The sequence below is a fragment of the Hibiscus syriacus genome, unplaced genomic scaffold (assembly GCF_006381635.1).
Source record: "Hibiscus syriacus cultivar Baekdansim isolate YM2019G1 unplaced genomic scaffold, ASM638163v2 tig00110221_pilon, whole genome shotgun sequence".
Lineage (NCBI taxonomy): Eukaryota > Viridiplantae > Streptophyta > Magnoliopsida > Malvales > Malvaceae > Hibiscus > Hibiscus syriacus.
In genome coordinates this window covers 2,909,623-2,921,174 of record NW_024062635.1, presented here as the reverse complement: position 1 = coordinate 2,921,174, position 11,552 = coordinate 2,909,623, and positions in this window count along the sequence as shown.

Here is an 11,552-nt window from a genome sequence, read left to right as displayed (position 1 = left end):
TAATCCTTTAGTTAAAGGGATCGATCCTATTGCTAAGGGATCAATCCTTTGAGCTAGCTAAAGAAGCTTGGAAACATGACTTAAAAGTGAAAAAAATGATCGATTATGTTTTAAAAAGGTTCGACTAAGTTTAAAAAACATTTAAAGACATATTTTTAACTTTTATTTGGACTTTGAATTATTTTGGAAGACTTTGAATAAATTCAATTTAGTCCAACAAATATTTTTCCCTTATTTGTTATATCAAAATATAAGTTCTACAAAAATGTTTAGCTCAATTATTGATTGAAAATAAAATAATATATTCAATTTAAATATGTTTACAAAATAAAGGGGAACACCCGACAATAGTCTCCAAAATATGCAAAATAAAAATAGAGGTTATGACTCAATACTATAATAGGGTCTATAATAGTACATGCCCTCTACAACAATCGAGACATCCTCTGATAAGGATCAAGTCTGGAAGTCCGGTGTCTGATGACGTGTTTCTTGAATTGGCACCTAAGAACTTGTGTAAGGAAACGCGTTCTATATGCTAAGCTCACAAGCTCAATGCCACATAAATAACCTAATTATACTCTAAGCATTCAACATATGTGTATGATACATGCTTGGTTATGAATCATACGTACATTTATCACACAACAAAAGTAAGCATCATGGTGTGGCTTGGGGTCACTATAGCATCACAAAACTCACATCCCTATTTGCTTACTAAAGGTACCTAAGCTAAGATACGGGTCACCTATCATCAGCATCTGACACTACCCTAGACTAGGTTCGGCTCACATAGCATCGATGCTTAGCCAAGCTAGTTTACTCCTCTTGAGTACTTGGGACATGTATAGGTCAGTTAGCATCATTATGATGTCCAAATAGAATTTTAAGTACCCAAGAACTAGTTTGGATATATCCTAATAATCCACATTCTATCACACTAACGTCATTCAAGTAACTCGGTTGTCTTTATCGTTTTCTGAGCATCAAACAAAAGTATAAGTCTTATGGAATTTTCTCTCATTAACATATTATGTTATCACACAATTTATTAAGGTTTTCACTTGTATTCTTAATGTAGTATTTACCCTATCATCAAATCACAACCTTCTCTCTCTTGTTCAAGCTATGTTTATTGCTTAAACATTGACGCGGGTACTGATACTCCCTCTTGGGCATCGATACCCTTCTGATGGTATCGATACCATCTTGAGTATCCGTGCTTAATTCGTCTTCAATGTTTGATATAAATAATCTCAGTATCGATACTCACCCTCCTTAGTATAGATACTCCCATGAGTATTGATACCTAAATTACTTTCGATATTTTGAAAATAGTCTAGTATCGATACCCCTACTAGTTGTATCGATACACCACCCTCGATATCGAACTCCCTTAATTACTGATACCAAAATTGTACACTAGAGTCCAATTTGGGTTCCCGAGTATTAATACCACATGAGCAATATCAATACTCATTGATGGGGTATCAATACTCTTTTCATAATCCTTTGAATTTTATTCTCTCACAATTATAGTACAGAAAACCTCAACCCAGAAACTCTATTTTCTCTCATGTAATTTCTTCCAAATCACTCCTAAAGTTATCCCAAAGCCCCCAAATAGTGTTTAAATTTTATGTGTAGTTTAAGGATCATGAAAGTTCATTACTTTATGCATGAATAACATTAAATCCCTATTTTCATGATTTGAGCCCCCATGTGCACACAAATGGCTTATAAACACATACAAGCAACAAAACTACACATGATGATCTACAAGCAGTAAAGAAAGGATAGAAATGTGTTTCCTTGCTGCTAGGGTTAGAAAATAACTTCAATCTCACCCAAGGGTCACTTTCTCATTTCTATTCATCTTTTAGCTTTCACACACTTCTCTCACTAACCAAAAGTAAATGAAAGGGTCATTAACTTACTTGAAGGCTTATTAGAAGTAAAAATGTGATTCTAAACTCTTAGGGACAAATTTGAAACCTCACAGAGTTTTAAAATTTAATCCTCCTTAAAAAAACCCCCACAATGGCCTCCATGGCCAAATTTTCCTTTTAAGAGCTTAAAATGAAGCTATAAGAGAGATGATTTTAAAGTTTACCATCATAATTTCATGCTAAGAAGATTGGACTATAAAGATGCCTCCTTTGAAGCTTTTGCTAGAGAGAAAAATGAAAAAGAAGAATGATAGGAAGAAGACAAGGAGGATATGGGGTGATTCCAACGTTAACATAAGCTTCATTAAAAGAAATCATCCTTTAAGAGATTTTTGGGTAAATTTACAACTTTAGTCCTTCATTGATCAACCTTAATTCAAAAATAACCCTTTTACACCTTAATGGGCTTAATCCAATCCCAATGTATTCTATAATTTGGTAGAGTCCTCCTCACATGCCTAATGGGTTTCTTTAACTCTCTATCGGGTTAGCATGAAACTACTAACCCGAGATTCAGGACGTTACACAATCGATTTTAAATAACTTGTTATATGTCTCATTTCATTTACAGTCTTACTCACGTCTCAATTTGATTTGTCATTTTTAACGATGGGCACGGGACCCAAACCTGACGGGTTTCGACCCAACCCAATCAGGTCGAATTTTAAAAAAATTGGGTTCAAGTTGAGTTTAGGGTGAAAAATACTAGACCCAACCCAAAAAATATAAGTTTACCTTATATATTTAAGAATAATTACAATAATACCCCTCTATATATTATTTTTTCAATTAAATCACTATTTTTATCGAATAAAAATAATATTTTTTTAATAAATATATTATTTCAGGTTGGGACGGTTCGAGTTTAGATTTTATCTCAAAAAGTCAGGTCAGGTTGACTGAAACCCGACCTATGCCCATCCCTAGTAATTTTACCTCAACTGCAGTAACGATTTCATCCCTTGTACGCAAACATTCATTAAGCAAGGGTCCGCTTTCCACATAACTATTATCAATGAGTGCTAAGTTTCGTTTTAACCATAACTTCAAATAAATGATTGAAAATGTCGTAATAGCTTTCAGAGCCATTATTGATAAAGTTTTTGAAAATATTTGTGAAAAGATGGAAGTTGTCACCAATAATTTTTTAAGATAAGATTGAAACACATAAATCGGATAATTTTTATAAAGATTTTATTTCACTAAAATATCGATGTTTTGGTTTGCAAAATCAAAAATCATGTTTGGGAGTCCGTTAGGCGTAGGGAAGCCCCACAGCGCCCAAAATTGATACATAATTGATTACTCTATATTCTAAAATTGGAAAGTTTGAATTTGAGGTTTTATTTAATTTAAGATTAATTATATATGCAAATCTAAAAAAAAGTATCAAATTATTAGGATTAATAACAATTACCCCGAGCACAAGCGGAAGTTTCATTATTAATCCCAATAAATAAACATTCCCTTGATAATTTTAAAATCATGATACAAGATTTTGAGAATGATGTTGATTTACTTCGGGAATCAATAGGAGTCACCCCCTGATATAATGGGGAATATATACTATTAACCCCTAATAAATAAACATTGCCTTATTTTAAAATCAAAATTATGCAAACAACTAATTATTGAACCTAGCTATACTAGGTGAGTTAACTAAGGTTCTCTGTAACTAAAGTGTCACCTTATGAATTTTAAAGATCTTAAAGGATTAAAATAAATATAAATAATATTAGTATTTTATCTTTTTATTTCAAAAAAAAGAACTTAAAGGATTAAAACCTAAAATGTAGGCTCTAATATTAAAACTTAATGAATTTTACCAATTTTATTGAATCAAAAATCAAAATGGAACCTTGGGCATAAAGGCGAGCACCAAATTAAAATTCACCTAAATTAAAGGACTAAGATAAAATTAAACCTAAGAAGAAGGCCCTAATATAAATCCTAGCCAATTTTAACAGATGATTGGATTGAATAATTAATATAGAACCTCGAGCGTAAAAGCGAGGATAAAATTAAAAATTCTTCTAAATTAAAAGACTAAAGTAAAATTAATATAAAATAAAGGCTCTAATATTAATCCTAGACAATTTTAACAAATTAATGGATCGAATAATTAATATGGAACCTTGAGCATAAAAGTGTGGACAAAATTAAAAAATTCTCCTAAATTAAAAGACTAAAGTGAAATAAATCTAAAATAAATATTGTAATATTAATCCTAACCAATTTTAACAATTTATTGGATCAAATAATTAATATGGAACCTCGGGCGTAAAAGCAATGATCAAATAAAAATTCATCTAAATTAAAAATTTTAAGGACTATATTAAAAGGATTTTGGATTTAAGGACTTAATCAAAAAACTAAATAATCAAACTGGGACTAAATTATAAGAATGTAAAATTATCAACAAAAATCATAAGAAAAGAATATAGAATTATCAACAAAAATTAAAAGCAATCAAAATACATAAATGGGCTAAACTAAAACAATTTAAAATACATAGTTGAAATTAAAACAAATCAAATAAAGGACTAAAATGAAAGAAAACAAAAAGTAAGGCTTGAATAAAAAAGTAAAAAATGAAAAAATGGAAATTTAAAGGATTGAAATTAAAATGATGGAAATTAAATAGCATAAATTTAAAACATAGAAAATTAAAGGCCATAAACGTAAAATAAAAAAAAATTAAAATTGCACAAAATTAAAGTTAGGGGCTATTGTTTTAAAATTTTATTTGGACCATAATAACAATGGTCGTACCCTAGGACGAGTCACCGCGAGGTCGTAAAAATTAATTTGTAACGGATTAGGAATTAACAGTTAGTGGTTAGAATTAAATTTTATCCGAACCTTAAATAATATGGATCATAATACCCCGAAACAGGTTACTGTAAGATCGGATTGAATAATTGTTACAAATAAAAAAATTAGTGATCCAAAAAATGGGAAAACTGTAAAATTGGTACATCAAATTTGAAATAACAAAAAAACAAGGAATGTTGACTAAAATATAAATTCATGCTAAATGTTTAGGACCCATTAATGAATACCCCTTTTTAACTAGGGGTGTTCAAATCCGGGTACTCAGATTTTTTGGTACCCAGATTTTGCAAGTACCCGTAATTCGGGTAATTGGATCCTCGTTTTTTTTATCATTTTCAAATTATTAATTATAAAAAATACACAAATTTAAATGTTCAAATTACATACTCCAACATCCAAACATAGAATTTAAAATTTCGAAATACAAAATTCAATTATCCATAATATAAATAAAACATAAAAGTTCATAGCTACTAGATAAGTAGAAATAATCAACTTGATACTTGATACTTGAATCATGATTATGGTTATACTTCTTCATTTGACATTCTCCTTTCCTACAAGCAATTATTTTATTAGATATAAATAAACCATAAGTTTACAACAACAAATATCTTACCAAAATGCAAAACGAAAACAGAACTAAACTTTCATCATAAAAAATATCAAGTAAAACTTTCATCGATGAAAGTATACTAAAATGTAATAGCTTAACAAAGTTAGGGACTTATGGCCTATGGGCATGGTTGTTCATACGTGACATTGGGAACTTCATTTATTTCATCAATGCTAATTGTTGGTTGCTCCGAAGTTAAAACTTGCATTTCTATGTTAAGTATTTCACGTATGCAATCGTTACAATGTATTACATATTTTTAAAATATAAACATTTAAATATCTAAACATGAAATTGAAAACTAACCTTCTTCCATATTCTCCATTATAACAAGCTCTCCTCTACCATAATAGAATTATGAGAAGCACAAATCCAATCTTGAGTACAAATAAGAGCTTCCACCAACTTAGGAGTCAAAGAAGTGCGGAATGAATAAAACACACGTCCTCTTGTACTAAATGCAGACTCCGAAACAACGGTAGAAACCTAAATTGCAAGTACATCACATTTCATTCTCATAAGAATATGGTAGTTCATTGTTTGCATAGACCACCAAGACAAGATATCAAAATCATCAATCTCACAAACACATTTATCCACGAAATACTTGCCTAGCTCAATTATTTCGGAAGTATCAAATAATTCTACTTCATTCACAAAATCTTTTCTTAAATTTGTTCATTTCAACTTCCATATTCCTTAATCACCATGGCCACTAGACTCCATAGAACAAGATTTCATTTGTATTGCCAAAGGTTGCGAAGAAGCATGAAAATCAAACAACAATGTCAAAGTGTCTTTAATTCATTGACACAAGTCAAAAGAGTTATTAGGATTATAAGAACAACGAACAATTCACTCAACATATCGTAACTTGTGCCTAGGATCAAGAACTAAAGTAATGAACATCAACACATTCACATTGTTAACATTTTCCCAACACTTATCAAATTTCATCTTCATTTGGCGTGATATGCTCTTAAGTCCAACATTCGATTCATCAAGATAACGATTAATCAAATACCCAATGTCAAATATTTCTTCCACAAAATTATTACTAGTCACATACCTTGATCCAGAGAAGCTCAATGAAGCCTCATAAAAGATCTCAAGAAAATGTAAGAAAGCAGTAACGTTTTCCCAATCCTCATCATCAAGAGGACCACCAACCTTCCTAAGCTCTTTGGTGTAAGGAATGCACTTCGTTTTCATATTTTTGAATGTCTTTCTAAACACCAAAACAATCTTGAGCATGCAATAAGTGGAATTCCACCTTGTTTCAATGTCCAAGCAAAAAAGAGATTTGTTGTTTATATTTTATTCTTCAACACAAAATTGAAACTTTTATAGCCTTGCAAGGGAAGACCTCACATTTTTCACAGCATCACAGACTTTAACAACAAAATCATAAACATCTTTCAACACATCTTTAACAACCAAATTCAGAATATGCGTAGAACATCTCATATTCAAAAATTCAGAATCCAACATACTTCCATCTCACAAGTTGACAATTTGCTTCAAATACTTGATTGCTAGATCATTTGAACTAGAATTATCAACGGTTACCGTCAAGATTCTCTTAAGACCCTTTCTAGTAGGCACTTTTTAATGGCTAAGTTTCTCAAAATGACTGGAAATTAGACAAAAGTTTATGATCATCTTGTGCAATTTCCAGGTATCATCTATGAAATGGGTATTAAGACACATATACGAAAAATTCTAATCAGATGTTCATGTATTTATGGTAAAACATACCCTGGAGGATAATTCTTGAAAAAGTTCTTTAGCGTCCTTCTTTTTCAATAAAGAAAGCATAGTAATATCTTGTAATAGTAGCGCGTGAAGGAGGAATAAAATCAGGAATGACGATCTTGCAGAACATATGAAATCCTTCGCGTTGAACAAAGCTAAATGGTAACTCATCAACAATCACCATTTTAGCGGGTGCTTCTCTAATCTTCTATTGATCAAAACATCATAGTTTAGGAACGCTAACAGATTTTATGGTCCCATCAGTGTTGCACTTTGTTTTGGACTCAAAATCTAAGATTGTTTGTTTTTTTCCAAGTTAAAGGGAGCTTTCTTGCACCGGTCAGTATGGCGCTTCATTGCATTAGCTCCATTGGCATTTGCACAACTTATTTTTCATGCACAATAAATGCATGTTCTTTTTCTTTTTGACTCCTTTAGCTTCAACGGTTTCAGCTATCTTTTTCCTTTTTCTTTTGTTTTTCATATTGATTGGAGTCTCAACCACTTTAATCTTTTTTGGTTCCTTAGACGACTCAACTGAGGAAGATAACATCTCTATATCATCAATATTTTCTCCTGTTATCGACATAATCTAAAAAATGATTCAACGTAATAACATTAATACTAATAGTTAGATAACTAGATATAAGAGTGTATGTGAATACTAAATAGTGAATAACAATCAAAAGGTTACATTTATACTGAAATAGAAAAACAGTGTGTGTGTATAGCAATCAAAAACATTGTGTGTATAACAATAAAAAAAATATTTATACTGAATAATGAATAATCATCAATATTGAATGTTAAAATAGAAAACAGTGTGTGTATAACAATTAAAAAGAAAAACAAAATTTTTTGTTTTAAAAATATTTCATTCATATTTCACAATTAAGGTTAATAACAATTTCACAACCTCCATCAAAATAAGAAAAAAAACCATTAGATTCTGCTACTAGTCGTTATTTCATACACTTTTCTAAAATATTTCCTTCACAACATACTTCAACCCTTTTTTGTTATTGTAGCCTCAAATCTTGGGAACTTTACAAACAATAGTTCAACATATAATGCTTAATATCATTGCCCAAAACTTTCGAAGCTGGAAGAGGAAACCATAAACCAACAATCAAATGTGCCGACACAAATGAAATCTAACATACAAACATACATATATAAGTTGATTTTGATGCAGGAAAATTAACTAACTACCTAATTCAAGTAAAAACATATCGACACATTGTGACAACATAGAAAAAAATCAGACATCAACGAATCAGAGTTTAAAGTTTTCAGTTCAACTAGTAATAGATACATGTGGCCTGTGGGTTCTTCATGCTTGTCTGCTTGCGCTTGGTACTTGTGGCTTGTGGGTTGTGGCTGTGCTGGGTGCTTGCCTCCTTAGATGAGAGACTGCAGTGATGAGCCGGTGACCGTTGACGAGTGCAGGTCAAGAGTGCACTGCTGGAGCGGTGAAGTGTGAGGAAAGAATGAATGTTTTATAGATTTCAATTTTGGGAATTCCAAATTTCCAGTTGAGTGTGTGTCGCTGCTAGGTGGGTGGGAGATTTTTTTTACTTTTATTAGTCTAATTTAATATATAAAATTATTAATAATTAAAAATGTAATATTATTATATATAAAGAATAAATGTAACCGGGTAGCCAAAAAATTTAATTTTTTGACCCAGGCCCGACTCGAAAAATGTTTGGCCGGGTGCCCAACCCGGAACTTGAAATTTTAATAAAAATAACCAAATTTTTTGATCAGGTTGTGGGTTAGGTCATCCGGGTCCGGTATTTTTGAACACCCCTAGATTTAACCTATAAAATTTATCATTTTTTATTTCTAAAATTAAACTAAAAAAATTAACTCTCTTTGTTTTATTTTCTCCACTTTCCTTCTTCCCCTTATTCACGGTAAAAAATCTAAACGTTTCAAGCCTCACCGATCAACATACGTTGGTGGTCATTTTCACTGCAATGGTCGATCACGACGGCTAGTAAAGCCTAAACGACACCCAAAGATTTTATTTCTTCTTTCTAAACTTATATAGCTCTCGATTGAGGCCCTCACCAACTTCCAATCACAACTCAACGATCATAAAACGGCCACATTCTTCTCTTCGACCACCACCCATGGTGGTCAGCCAAGTCAAAATCCTAGACCTAAACACACTAAATCCTCGTCTAACCCCCAAAACAAACCTTAAAATGAACATGCAAGCCCATTGACCTCCTAAGAGGATTCAACTTCTCACATTCCTTCCTCGACAACCATAGCTCCGACGAGGCCTCACTCAACCAAGGAAGTCTTTGCACTACATTTGAATCTCTTTCTTTTTTGTATTGCCTTTGTGTTTTTAATAAATGGGGATCGAACCCTTTGCACTCTTTTTTGGGGGCTTTTTAAAGCTATTTTACAAGTTACAAATGTAAAAACCAAGAAAGAAATCTGATTAAAGACCCTTTAACCATCCAATTTTGGGGAAATGGTTAAAATAATGCCTTTAAGAAAACATTTACCAAAGTAATCCAACTCCAACATTATTTCTCGGACTAGACCAAATGATACAATACTTTAGAAGACTCCAAGATTGCATGGAGTCTTCACTAGAAGACTCCAAGATTACTATGCATTTTTAACTTTGGAAAAATTGAAAACACATGGATTACTATGTGTCTTCCACCCAAAAATATAAAGTCACACGGTGTTCCTGACGTCCTCCCCTTTACATTCTAGCAATCACCCTAGATTAAGAAATATTATGACAAGAGCCTTATATGGGGAATTTTTTTCCCATTGCTCTACATGAGCAAGAAATCCATCCAATCTTATTACAAATTTTATACAAATCATCATTTGTTTTATTTTTTTCTTGCATTTATCTCTGACGGGACAACGATGAGGATCATGGGCTTGCTGGCGGTATCGTGGAGCGTTCGAACAAAGGAATGGTCAGATATGGTTACATGAGTGGATGTCTTTAGCCATCCATGTGGCTATATGCTTGAGCCTGAGTTCGGGGACACTGGTGCATTTCTTATCACGTAGGACAACAAAAGCTGTTGGAATCAAGGTAGCACAAGGACGGCAAAGTAAAAGTATTTCAAGTATTCGATACGTCCCTAGCACGGGTAAAGCACGGGGATGACTGGGGGACGTTCCACGGTGGCAGGGTATAATCATATAAGATCGGGGATGTTTTGATGGGACCTGGGGGCATTTCAGGGATTATCGCTGACCAAAGGGAAAAGAAAGATAGATGGGTTGTAATAAGTCTGTGGGTGATTTGTGATCTAAACGGGTAGATTAGATATGGGGTTTAGTTAGGCTATTGCATAACGAGCCTCAATAGACAATTTAATATTGGTTTTGAATTTGATGTGCATATGAACTTTGGTCTTTTGAGAATTTTGATGCTTGATATTCGACTTTATACAAATTATGCATTTGGATTTTATTTCGAAATAGAGTATGTGTACCCACTAACATGAGACTCGAAATGGGTGAAGACATAGTTTTTAAACCCATCACTTGAGCAAAATCTTTTGGTTACTCATACACACTACATCAAAACTATACATTTGCGACATTTTTTTTTACATATAGCGGCGTTATTGAGTGCCATAAAAAGCGCCGGGGAAAATAGCATCACTAAAGTTCTCGGCGTTTGATAACAAAAAATGCCGCAATAGGTGTTGAGATTTAGCAGCGTTTATCCCACAAACGCCGCAATAGCTATTGATATTTAACAGTGTTTTTCCCACAAATGCCACAAAATGCGTATGTATATAACGGCGTTCTTACAAACACCTCAAAAAGTTAAGATATTTCGCGATGTTTTCCAGATACAAACGCCGTAAAAGATCTGGTATATAACAACGTTTTTGTATACAAACGCCAAAAAGGTATGGTCTATAGTGGCGTTTTTTGTTACAAACGTCGATATTGTTTTTTATATTTAACGGTATTTTTTTACAAACGTCGCTAAAGAACACAAAATTTAAACAATTTAAATATTTTTTTTCGATTACCCTAAATCTATTTTTTTCAACCTGTTCCATTATCCAACAAACATGACATAATAACATCAAACTCTATATCCATAACAAGCAACATCAAATCCAATATTATAAATAAAAGTTTTCATTAACGTAATATCAATTCAGTTAAACATGGTTCAGTAACATTAACAGACTACTGATAACATAAATGAGACTATGATGGTGGATTATGAGGTTGCGTTTCCTGTAACATCTACATCATAGCATCGAGTTGTTTTTCAAATTCTTGACATTTCTGCTGATATGATGCTTCTCTCTGTGCTGCCATTGCTTCTCTCTGTGCTGCCGTTACTTCTCTTTGTGCTTCCGCTACTGCTCTCTCTGCTTCCC